We start from the raw sequence: 13,746 nt of genomic DNA, 5'->3' as shown, positions 1-13,746 counted from the left end.
TATGACTGAAACCACACATCAAAATTGCTGTTTGACTATACACATCTCCTATATGTTTATGATATCCAGTATCTGCATCTATTATTTAAACACTTTTTTATGCATTTCTGAATTTTGATGTATGTTTGTGATAACCATACTTACGAATCTGAAAGCTCAAATTGTAAATGCTATATATTTTGGTTTCTTTGTCAATAAATGTATTTAAACAGAAGTCAGGTACCAAGTCATAATATGCCATAAAGTAAGATACCATTTTGAGGAAAGCACCAGACTACGTTTTGCTCAGATGCTCTTGGTAACCATGAGTGAAACTCATGTGTGCCGAGGAACTAATTTTTCTTTAGTTAATATTTTAAATATATAAATTGTATAATCTGGAGCATACATTATGAGCCATAACAAAATGGAATTCAAGAGGCACCTGTGGTGAGAGACTCAAAACATCCAGGGGCTTGGGTACCTAACAATATCCATTGCAAATTATGGAGCTGGACTAGAAGGGGCATATTGATAGGACATCAGCTCAACACAAACACAGCAAATTAAAGTTTCAACGCGAGCCATGGCACCTATATCATCACACCAAAGAGTAAAGGGTTATTTTCAAAAGAGATTAGAAGTGAGCTCCAACTCCCAAAAGAAAATTTAAAATTATATTTTCCCATTCTGACTATTCTTAAAGAGAAAAACAACACATTCCTGTGCTAGTCTAGGACTCTACCCCTGACTTATATCCCCAGCTCAGAAACGGTGATTTTTAAAATGTAAATTGTGGCATCTTCCAGTAGCATATTTTCCATAGGGTAAATGATGGTGAACTGCTCCCTAAGACCTTTTGGAACTCTAGAAGGTAGAAGTTATCTTATATGGTTTATAAAAATTAAAATAAAAAAGACAATAAAGCGGGCTGACTTTGGGGACATTGACCAATCTCATCACTCCCTTCTGTTCTGTAACCAATTTGTATTATTGGGTTTGGAGACACAGATTGGCAGAGATTCAAAGTACTTAAGCAGATCAGCCCTAAAAGAAATTAAGCTTGTTGACAGGCAAGAATTTGAACTGAAGTGGAAATTGCAAAATGTAGCAATTAACCATTACTTTCACAGACAGTGATGATATTCAGAACGACACCTTGACATAGTGAATATTTTAGGCAGGAGACACTAAGCGGCAATCCTTGTATGACATCCTCTCTGACCTTCTCCTGCCCTTTCCCCTGAAGTCAGGAAGGTTCTGAGGACCGTCCCCGCAGCAGTGCGAGAGCACCAGTAAAGGCTCATTCAGAGAATCCTGTTTCCTTCCAGACAAGAGACTGGAAAGAGACAGTATGCTCACTGCTATGGTGCAGACCCACCATTCCAATTAAGCAGGCCAACCCATGGCTAAGGAGTCAGCCTTCTAAAAGCAGATGCACCTTAAACCATTCTACAGAGGCAGGAGCAAGAATCGAATCGTCCTTCAGATGGGTCAAGACCCCTTTCTCTTCCTCCTCTCACTCACTCGGTAGAGTCACTACAGAGCCGCGTTGGGATTCTGGTGGGTCTGCTCATCGGAGTTCTGGTCAAAAAGGGGTAAATTCTCCTCTTTCTTCTCTTCTTCTTCTCTTGGATTCAGACCAGAGCCTAAATTTAAAGTCACACCTGCATTTACTGGTACTCTCGCCTGCCTTGGGGTTTTTCTGAAGCTCTCCGCCATCTTTGCTATGCAGTCACGTGCCTTGCTATGTGTCCGGCCTCCGTGAGGCCAAGCTTGCTCTCTTTCTCTGGGCTGATGTTGAGATTCACAGTTTGTTTCCTGTGAGTTTACCTTCTTTTAAATTCCAATAAAATTGTCCTTGAGCTAGCTCTCTTCTGGACCTGAGTTTAAATTCTTTTATTAATGAAACTAAGTACCCAACAGGGAATTCTGGTTTCTATGGCAACGTGTGATAACCCTGGAAGGACTCCCCAAACTTGGCTGTAATAGCAAGTCTGGGGACGCCTTCCTGTTCTGAAAGAGTAGGAGAATATCCACCTCTGAAGACGCGGGGTCAGACACTGTGAACAAGCAGGTATCTTCCCCAGGTTATGAGAGTAACACTGTTTCCCTATGCACTATCCTTCATTAAACCTGTGGAAAACACTTCATTTCAACTGTGCTTAGATCTTCATTTCCTTTTGAAGATTCGACTAAAATTGACATAAATGCGTATACTATTCTCTTGTTACTCTGTCTTTGTTAGAGGAACTTTACCTAAATGAAACCTAAAGTAGTAAGAGGGGAAATATATTGTACTGGCTTTTAACGTCCAATTCACACACCATGAGTGGTTTGGAGGCAAAGTTGAAAATGCTAATTTTAATTTTTTTTTAAATTACCAGAAATGTTCTATTCCTTTTATAAACACCTTCAAAGCCATAGCCAACAGAGAAGGGCCAAAGTAGTCACTAAGTGTTATGGAGTAAAGTGTATACTGTCTAACGGTGAGAAATGCAGCACTGTCTAAGATAAGCTTACACCAAGTGCTCCACGGGCTGCTGAGTCCTTCTAGTGCTTGGGTGTGTCCAAGAGTAGGAGTGTGTCTTCAGAATGAAAGTAACTCTTAACTCAGCTGCTTCTACAACTGGGGCTGAAATCAAACTCCAGCCTCTTTGTTCCGCATCCTCAACTCTTTCTGAGTTAGCTGTGTGTTGTTAACCCAGAGGGTTAGTTTAGGTAGTGATGACAATTGAAGTCTCAGACACTGAAAGGACCACAGAGATAGATTTGGAAATGCCATCTGCAAAGTGCTGTTTAGATGCACATGCTCACAGATACGGGCATTGTGAATAACAGAATGACTAAGGTACAGATCGATAGCACAAAAGAAGGATGTTGTCTTCACCAATTCAATACCATAAAGACTCTTAAATCAACATAGACTCCTCCTGCTGCCCAGGCTACCTCAAAATTGCACGCCAGAAGAGCTCTACTTTCAATTAACTTACAACTTTGCCATGTTGCCTTATAAATGACAATAACGATGCCACCAACAGCACATTACAAAAGAAAGACACCTGTGAATGATTTGGAAACAAGAGGTAAGATTTAGTATCTCAAACTGTAAACATATTTTTTTTATATTTTACGTGATTAAATAATCTGCAAACCAGTATGTCATTAATCTGAAATCTAAGTATCATAGGAACCTTGCTTTTACCTCTACCTCATAAAAGCATAAGGGACTTTCTTTCAATGGCTAGACCATCAAATGGGCCAGGCCACTTTACCTTTGTTCTGGGCTCAGGATTTGTGGGCAGATGACAAGGTGCTAATGAGGAGCTAATGTCCCCACATCTGGCAAACTGCCAAGCTCAGGATGAGCAGATTAGAGCATTTGTCTGAATTAGCCCTGTACAGAGAAGGGAAGGGCTAGGAGACAACCAACTCCACGTTGAAAAACTTAACTACACTGGACTTCTTGTCCCATTCCAAAGGGAAGGGCTGTTTAAAGATGACTCTCTCCTTTTCCTGGGTGGTGTGGGTGAGCCTCATGTTGATAAGCTGTCTTGCTTCTCATCGAGGGATAAATTAGTGAGAATTAGCAAGTTCGGAAGCTGCCCCACCTCATCACCAAGTCTGGATATAAACGCAGTGGAAAAAGCCGGTAGCACTTTGTGTCTACATTACGTTCATCCATCATGAATATAAAGTCAGTTTATAAAGTGTCTAGCCAGTACGTTTCTTGCATTCAAAATTTAAGGCACTTTGTTTTCTAATTTTGTCATCAAAAATTCACATCATGTGTTTTTAAGTGAGGGAGCTTTGGCGCGGGGGGTGGGGGGGTGGTGGCAGGCAGTGGGTTGGGTGCCAGAAAGGCTTAAAATTTCAATAAGGCGGATTCTGCCCAAGTCCATGAGAACAGAGGTGCTTTCATGTACTTCTGTTAACCAAGCTCACCAACACTCATTTCATAGCAATTATCTCTGCTAAATCTAAAACCAAGTAGCTTTGCTAATATAGATTTCCATTTATATCAAGAAAACAAAGGGTAGTAGAGTGAAGATGAAGGTTCAGATTAAAGAACAAAATAAACATGCCCCTCCTCATCTTTGACTGTAAAACAAACAAACAAACTAGATACAAAACTGGTGTTGTCAGCCATCACCACACTTGAGGGGCTGAGGCAGGAACACTGAGAGCCCCAGAGCAGCCTGGACTATGTTATAAGACCTTGTCTCAAAAAACAAACAAGTTCACCATGAAAGTCTTCACTTAACAGGAAAGTGGGACAGAAGGGAGGACATCCTATTGGGACTCTAGGTGAGAGAAGCATGGGAGAATGGGGAAATAGAAGGACCCAGAGGGTCCTAGAAACCTACAAGAAGAACATTATGATGGGTGGATCTGGGCCCAAGGGTCCTGCTTAAACTATGGCACCAGCCAAGGACAATATGGGCAGTAAACTTCGAACCTCTACCCAGATCTAGCCAATGAACAGGACATTCTCCACAGTTGAGTGGAGAGTGGGGTCTAACTTTCACATGAACTCTGGTGCCTCATATTTGACCACGACCCCTGGATGGGGAGGCCTGGTGGCACTCAGAGGAAGGATAGCAGGCTACCAAGAAGAGACTTGATACCCTATGAGCATATACAGGGGAGGAGGTCCCCCTCAGTCACAGTCATAGGGGAGGAGAGTAAGGGGAAAATGGGAGGAAGGGGGGAATGGGAGGATACAAGGAAGGGGATAACCTTTGAGATGTAATATGAATATATTTAATAAAATATATTAAAACAAACAAACAAAAATACATGCCAAGGAAACTGTTTGATACATAAAAATAAGTATTATTAGCAGAGTAAATATACTTGTACCTGAATAGCAGAAAGTTACATTATTTTCCTTTTATTATAAAGAACTAAATCATGTATGAAGACACAGGGGTGGGTGCTTATAGTGTATGTTTTAGATATATAGCCTATATGAGTTTATAGTTTCACGCATATAATAATTCTTATTCATGGTATGATTTGAAAACTAAAGAACACAATACTTTTCCCTTCCCATGACCACCAGTGACCAAGGATGGGCAGGCCAACGCGCCCCAGCTACAAAACCTGTGCCACAGGGACCACAGCCATGCCTTCTAACTATGGTTCTGAGTTCCAACCTTGCTGTACTGTTCCCCAGAGAGCAGCCAGTCGGATTTCTGAGAAACAGGCAAGCAACCACACTGTATACCAACCTTACACGATCTGTCACTGGCCACATTCACCCTTGGCCCAGCCACATCCTTCTCTGTCATCAAGTTTCAACCCTATTCCAGGTTCCTCCACACAGAAAAGTGGGCTCCACCCGCAGAACCTTTGAGCTTTCTGTTCAGTATGCCAAAAACAGCTTTCCCAGAGGCGGGTACTCTGGTCCCTTTTCATCATTTGTATCCAAGTTTCATTGTGCCTCGAAGAGACTTCCTCTGTCTTTCCAGCCATTCTGCCAGGGACCTATGTCTCCCGGTGGTTCTCTTGTTCAGTGTCCTGTTTCTTTCCACAACACTTAATCACACCGTTTAATTCTCTCACAGCATTTTCCTTTTTTCCCCCCATACTAAGACTACATCGGCACATGAGTCTTCCTTACTGGTGTATTCACCAAGGCTCCCTATCATAGGACTTGTATTCAGTGGGCACTCAATAACTTCCACAAAACAAACAAATATTAGATATTGGATATGGCCTAGAATATTTTTAGGTGGCAAATTTTAAGTTTGAGAACAGAAAACAGAAACTGTCTTTTTGCTGTTGCTTTGTTGTTGTTTTTTGTTGTTGTTGTGGCTTCTTGTTGTTTTGTTTTGTTTTGTTTCTGCGGTACTAGGGCTTGCACCTGGAATCTCATGCATGATAGACAAAAACAGCCTTTTTACTTTGCATTTTGAGATGTGTCTCGCTAAGTTTTCCCGGGGCCTTAAGTTGACTCTGTAGCTCAGGTTGGCCTGAAATGTAACATCCTCCATCCTAGGTTCCTATGTAGCTAAGATTATACAGGCCAAAGCTACCAGACTTGGTGGGAGTTTTCTTTAAGATGTAGAAAAATAACTGTTCTAGGGAACAATGCATTTAGATATTATATTCATTAGAAATTCCATTTAATTTGTGCACCAATACCCAGATTCCTACTGGGTTTGTACCGAGCTTCTGTGAGATAAGTGAAACAAACATATTATCTGGACACTATTCAAAGCACTCACATTGCACTCACCTTGGCTCCTTTCATGGTCACCTTGCAGGTGGTGGGCTGGAGGGGCAAAGTAACTTACCCAGGATCACAGAGCCAGGATGGGGAAACTAGATTTAAGCTGCCAGAACAATGCATCATGGGTATTTGTGAGCGCTTAGTGGCCACTTTTGACAAATTGCCCAAGCCTGCAGTCCACAGTACCTCATTTCTTAGATATACAGGAACAGGTAAGGAGCGAAATAAAGGAAAGATGGGAGGGAGCCCTGCAGAATCATGGCACAGCTGCACTGCGAGGCTGGCTCATTCACTCCTCTTTCCATATAGTTGCACATGGCACTCCTGCTGACCTGACCCTCTGACTGCAGTGCGGAAACTTGCCTTGGTCATCACACTGAGAAGTTCAGCTTCTAGAACATCCCAGCTCTGGACTCTCCTCAGACTTGGGCTATACTTGAGCTCTCAAAGAAATCCTTTCCTAATGTCTCCAACATTCTCTCCAACAAAGTAACTGATACTGGTCATAATCATTACTGTTGACCATCTCCAAGGAAGGTGTAAGGGGTGCTAGATTTAGGAAACCTATTAGGAACAGTTGCCCAGAAGCTATAAGGAAATCTCAGTATGATGTACTCTGAAAAGATGTCTTGAGAAAGCTGACAACATGGCTGAAGCAAGAAGATTCTTAACCGAAGACTTACACCAAGTACTAAAAAGTCAAAAGAGCAAACCAACACATACCTTAAAAAAAAAAGATTTATTTACTTACTTATTATTTATGCAATATTCTGCCTGCATATATGCCCACATGCCAGAGAGGTCACCAGATCTCACTATGGATGATTATGAGCCACCAAGTGGTTGCTAGGAATTGAACTCAGGACCTCTGGAAGAACAGCCAATGCTTTTAACCACTGAGCCATCTCTCCAGCCCCCAACACATACTTCTTAAAGGCAAGAGCATCTGAGATGCCACACTGACAAGGCAAAATATTAATCAGATTATGAGATAACAGCTTAAAGGGCTGAATGAGTCAGCAGGAATTTTGTAAGGTGCAAAGAGACAGGCTCCATAAAGATGCTGAAAACTATGGCTGGGGAGCTGGCTCAGTGGTTAGAAGCACTGGCTGCTCTCCCAAAGGATCCAGGGTTGATTCCCAGTGCCTACGTGGTGGCTCACAACCATCTGTAGCTCCAGTTCCAGAGGATCTGACACCCTCCCAGGGTACTACGAACATAAACAGTACATCGACGTGCATGTACACAAAACACCTAGACACAAAATTAAAATATTTGATGAAGACTTTCAGGATAAAAGGAGTAAAGCAAGCAACAGAACCATAAGAAAGATGTTTTCAGCGCCCCTGCTGGCTGCCCTGGTGTTGCTTTCATCACATGTGCACAGGGCTGATTAACAACAATGTTGGTTGAAAGTTTAAGTGTTTGAGTGAGAGTGCAGAATATTTGAGAAAGCTGATATCAGTTGCTGTCTAAATTCACACTACTTAAATTGCAGTAGTACCCAGGTACCCTTGACCCCCAAGGTTGATCCTCTTACTGGGAGTAAAGAAATAGTAAATATTTTAATGCTTCATTGTCCTGTAAAAGAAGATATAGTGCAATAAAAACACACTGGGGAGGGGGAAGGTGGAGAGGGAGGGAGAGAGAAGTAAGGAAGAAAAAAAAAAGAAGGAACTGATGTTAAAATTGTGTTCCAATATTACTTTAGAATTGATTTTTCTTTATTTCTTTACTTACCTAGTTATTTCTGCATTGTTGGAGATTGAACACAGGAAACCTTTTCTAACAATGAAATGTACGTTCCACATGATTTTCATGTGTCATGAAATATTATTCTGATTTTGTTTCAACCTTTAAAAATGTAAAAAAAAAAATCACTCATAACTCACAGGTTATACAAAATCAGAATCTGATTTCCTCCTGAGACCATAGTTTTCCAAGCTTGCCCTTTCAGTCTTTCAAGGAGAAAGGCCAAAGAAAAATATACCCTAAGACAGGCTTTTAAACAGCGGTCTCTCAGGTCAGTGAGATTGAACAGTGTGTAAATGTCCTCGCTGCCAAGCCTGAGGACCGAAGTTGGCTCTGCTGTGTCCACAGCGTAGAAGGAAGAAGAACCAACTCCTACAAGTTATCCTCAGACCATTGCACACCCATCTATACATGCGCACACACACACACACACACACACACACACACACACACGAGAGAGAGAGAGAGAGAGAGAGAGAGAGAGAGATTTTAAAAGATTTTTAAACTTTTTAATGAAAATGAGTGAACCATTAGATTTGACAATAATGGCAGACCTCAAAATTGGTTTACTTTCTTTTCTGTCAGAAATACTGATCTACTGACTTTGTATAGGATGCATTTGACTAGTATTTAGACAAGCAACTGAATTATACATATATTAGTTCTTTGACTTGACTATGGGATTCTAATGCAAATATGGAAGTTCTCTGAATTTTTTTTCATCTCTGGAGTGTGTGATTGTGTGATGCTGTGATTTCAGAACAGAAATGTCAGTTACAACAGCCCGTTTTCTTTCTGGTTGACAACCGTATTTTATGCTATGATGTTTTTTGTTTGATTTCTTTTAAATTCAGCTGCCATACCAAAAATAACCTCCCCAAACAGAACAACCAGGAGCACTAACCTGTGCTTAGGTGACAGGAAAGAGGCCACACTCAGAGTTGGGTAATGGTGATTGGCAGGTAAGGAAAAGCAAGGAGGACTCCTGGTGATGGTAACACTCCCTTTGTTGTGCTAGGCGCTGATTCTGTTAGATTAGTGTAAGTCCTCCGAGATGCACATCTTTCTGTAGGTACACGATTCTCTAAAATGTTCTAAATGACAGTCCAAAATACCAGATCTGATATTCCAAGACTTCTTTAAAACGTTTAAGATTACATTTGTGTGTTTGTGTGTGTGCGTGTGTGTGTGGGTGTGTGTGTTACCATGTGCATTTTAGGAGCCTGAGTAGGTCAGAAGAGGCAACGGATCCCCTAGGACTTAAGTTACAGATGGCTGTGAGCCACATGTAGGTGCTGAGAATGGAACCTGTGTCCTGTGCAAAAGCAGTGAATGCTGTTAACCACTAAGCTGTTATTCCAGCCTCCAAGTTAACGGAGTTTTGAGTTGCTTTTACACTCACCCGTGACTGGCTAAAACTTGACATTGTTAGCCTTTGTGACAAATCACAAACAATATTCGGTGATTTTCTTTAGCTCTTTTCTTTTGTTGTAGGTACTAAGAGCTGATCATTTTAACTGTGATATCAAATAAAACACATTGCTAACATATTGAATTAGAACAAAACTTTCTTCTTAAAGTAGTATACCAAGTTTAGACATCTTTAACGACTTAGCGAAAGCAGACACTTTTAATCTACAGGCTGTATTGCCAAGTTCAGATATGAACCCAGGAAGAGAGTTAGAAGGAGTGAGGCAGGAGCTGGTTGGTTTTTAAGCATAGCCTCCTACAGGCTCTTATACAGGCCGTTTCCTCACCTGTCTCATCCATCTTCAGGTGTTTTTTCACTACAGTTGCTTTATACTGACAGAGTCTTGCTGTTAGTAAAATTCCTGGAGCAAAATTAGAACGATTGTTATTTGAGCCTCAACAGCAATATGTAATTTGTCCACAAATAACTCCATGTGTGAAAAAGATTAATTCTGAAGATTTTTAGGCAATCCTGCTCAGTCCTGTCTCATTGTTGTCAGTCTGTCTTGTACCTTGACCATGTCAAATCACCTACCTTCCTTATCTAAAATTTTATTTCCTTTCCAGCTCTATATAGGCCACATATAATTACACAGAGAGACTTATCTATATATAGAATAATATGCTTATTATTCTTGAATATAAAAGTAATGTTCAAGTAGAATAATCCTTTTCCTAATCATCTGGATATATAGTCTAAAATAGTTAAAGTTTAAAAATATTTTTCGGGGCTAGAGAGATGGCTCAGTGGTTAAGAACACTGACTGTTCTTCCAGAGGTCATGAGTTCAATTCCCAGCAACCACAGCGTGGCTCACAACCATCTATAATGTGATCTGATGCCCTCCTCTGGCCTGCAGATGTACATGCAGGCAGAGCTCTGTATACATAATAATAAATAATAATAAAAAACATTTTTTCTGAAATGTTATGAATTTCTATAATATATCAGAGGCCAAACATTAGAACATTTCAACACTAAGTAATGAGTATTTTTTAATTGGAACAATACATTCTCCAACAAGCAGTTATTTTCAACTACTGGCCAAAACCCTTTCTTAATTGTCCAGTATTTAAAGTGGGGTTTCTGTCAGTTTCCCCATCCCGTTGAAAGTGCAGTGCTAGCATGGGAGTCTCGGACTGTCACTTTCTATGGGCCTGCATCCCTACGGAGGGCAGCAGGGGCCATGCCGCCCCAGTGAAGGTGATGGAGTAAGCCAGCACTTAAGGCCTCTTTGCAGGAGGCACGGACCCGCCACCGGGGTAACATGGAAACATAAATCTGCACTAAGTCATCGGCACGAAGCCTGAAAATGTAAAGCGATTCCTGTGCTGCCGATGTGCCCTTGAGCCCAAGACAATCAAGCAGAGCTTTCCGGTTGCCTTGTACCTGAAACTGAACAAAGGTATAGTGTGTTTCAGAGAAAACACAACGGTCCCAAAGCAGCGACTAAGATGGGATGCATAACCCAGAACATCTCTCATCCTGGTCACGTTTTCTTTCACGAACTTGCTGCCATGGTGTCAACTGTTACAGGCAAACATGTGTCTCGGACCCTTTTCATACCACTTACGTCTCAAAGTATTAATAAACTACCTACTGTATAACTAATTTGGATTTTTTTGTAAGTTTGTTTGTTTTCCCCATATGAACCATGGTTGGTTAAATACATTATAAATGAGTATCACTTTCTTTGAATTTGTCTGTTGATTTCCCTAATAAATGGAAAAGTCCAGTCTTGACTTCTTTCCACATTGACATGTGGTCTTTTTCACGCACAAAAAGGCAAGGAAAGCATTGAGGCCAGCAGCCATGTTTCTGTGTACAGTCGCAGATTAGATCTGAGCACCTAGCATATTGCTTGGTCTCTGGGAGCTTTTTTTCAGAATAACTGAAAATCTTACTGGTAGCCAAGCTTTAGGAAAAATAAAGAGGAATTCTAACTTGCATGGCTCAGTTACAAATGCCAGGCCCCACCTCCTGGAACTCTGTTCTGGGAATCTGAGGTCAGGGGATTGATGGGAAGGGAGCACTGGAAACAACGCTTGGGGCATAAACAGATTGCGTCTCTTTACCTCCTCTACCAACTCTGATTAAATGTGAGATGACAAAAGAAATAGAAAGCTCTAGATTGCTTGCCAGGTCAAGTGTAGACAGTGCACACCCCAGAATTCCAGTATCCCCTCATTCCTTAATGTACATTCACAACTCTTCAGGAAGAAGACTCCATTGTTATGGTTGCTACGAACACCTGCCTTCCTACCAGAAAATGTGCCTTTTGGAGGGAGTTTCTTCCACACCTCCCTCAGAGTATAGAAGAACGCCTTCCCTTAGTGACAGTAACTAATGCACTCTTGCATCACTAGACTTCCCCTGTCAGGCTTCCAACCCCACAATCACCACCCAACTGGCTCCTTTGAATTTCTCACTCTTTAATCAAGGCTTTGTAAGTTGTCCTTAAGCATGCCTTACGGGGTCCTCGTGCTGATCAAATTCTGCCTCTATCTGGCAATGTCACAGAGTTCAAAAGCCTAAGAAAAAGTGAAAGTTAAGTCTCCAAGTAGCTCAGTCTTAGAGAAAAAGTTAAAACGGGAACAATTTTACTAGAAGAGTAACGTAGATTCCACGAGGTGAGGACAGCATTAGCACATCATGGCTGCACAGGAATGCTCTGATGGTTTGGGGGGCCTCTACGAGACACAGCAGGCAAACTGTAACCCCTAGAAGCCACCTAAGACACCACAAGACATTTCTGTAATGAAAAGTAGAAAATGGGGCTTCAGGTACGCTATCTAAAATAATTCCTACAAAACACGACTCTAGTCACTTACTAAATGGTTAGTTTACAATGTGAGATGACTTCGCGTTACGTAGGTATAAACTAAAGACTCATCCACTCCAAGCTGCAGTTGAGGGGAAGGATTTTATTGTAGATATGAGGGCAAGTACAGCCGGAAGAGTCCAGAGTGGAAAGAAAGCAGTACACTGAACCTGGCCAGGGTACTGAAGAGGAACGTAGGGGAGAGAGAGGCAGAGAGGCAGAGAGGAAGCGATGAAGATGAGGTAAGAAAGAGAGGACAGGAGAGCTTTAGGCCTTCATGGCAGGGTTACATAGGATGGAAAAGCTGGGGAAGGAAAAGCCCAGGGCCTGCGGAAGTGTAGGTGGGAGGAGCAGAGAAGAGCTGTGACAGGCACTGCTTTTGTGAGCCACCCTGAGCTTTGGTATGCTAAAAGGCACCACATATAGCCATTTGTCTGGATTTTCAGGTTCCTTTTAAACCTGACAAAATAGAACTGTCTGTTCATCAAGACAGGATATGTCTTGATAGAGATAATTTTAGACACTTGAAAGCCACATGTCACAAAATAAGGAACCCTACAGAAAAAAATGTCAAAGTTAAGAATCCCATTTACTTACTTATTTATAAATCGATAAAAGTTTTCACATGTGTCCGTGTGCGTGTACGCGTGTGTGAATGTGAGTGCCTGCAAAGGTCAGCCACATCCCTAAAACTGGTATTACGGTCAGGTGGGAGTGGCCTGATAAGGGGCTGGGAATTAAAACCTGGTCCTTGGCAAGAGCCATAAACATGCCTAAACACGGAGCCGTTTCTCCAACCCTCCAAACCCCATGTATACCGAGAAAATTCTTATAGTAAAAAGAAAACCTTTACTGTATTGGTATTAATGTCATTATTGTTGTGAAGATCTGTTACTCTGGAGAGCTCATCCAGTCACTTCTGGTTTCCCCCTGACTCGCTAGCCCCTGGTGATCTGCTTTCCACCCCCTTTTCCCACCCAAATGGACTTCTGTCTTCCCTCTAGCCGCTAAAAACAATTTCCTTTTTATCACACTATTCTTGTCAGGAGAATTTAAAAAACATTTCCCAGCATCAACTATCCTTAATGCTCAAGTGTTTCAAAGACCCAAAATATAGCTAAATAATGTTCACAGTATGTGAGCAAGTTGTCATCAAGAAGTGGGGAGGTAATTGTGTCAACATTGGATATTTACGTTATCACAATAGAGAAAAGGATGGTTTCAGGGCACACCTACCTCCCTGAAAATATCCCAACCCCGCTAGACTGAATTCTGAGGCTTGGGCTATACCACAGCTTGGGAAAAACCCTTGTAACAGAGAACTTCCCCATCCAGCTCTTCAAACTGCATGCTCTCCTGAAAACAGGAAACTTTTTTCTTGAAGCCTTGCTTTGTCAGTATCTGCTGTGAACAGTGGCACTGGTGCCAGGTACTTTGCAATCTTTCCTTCCTCCACCACTCAGCCTACATTTTTTGCCTGGCTCTC

The sequence above is a fragment of the Acomys russatus genome, chromosome 22, assembly GCF_903995435.1.
Source record: "Acomys russatus chromosome 22, mAcoRus1.1, whole genome shotgun sequence".
NCBI classification, from domain to species: Eukaryota; Metazoa; Chordata; class Mammalia; order Rodentia; family Muridae; genus Acomys; species Acomys russatus.
The sequence above is the reverse complement of the archived record's forward strand: the minus strand, read 5'-3'. Positions refer to the sequence as shown.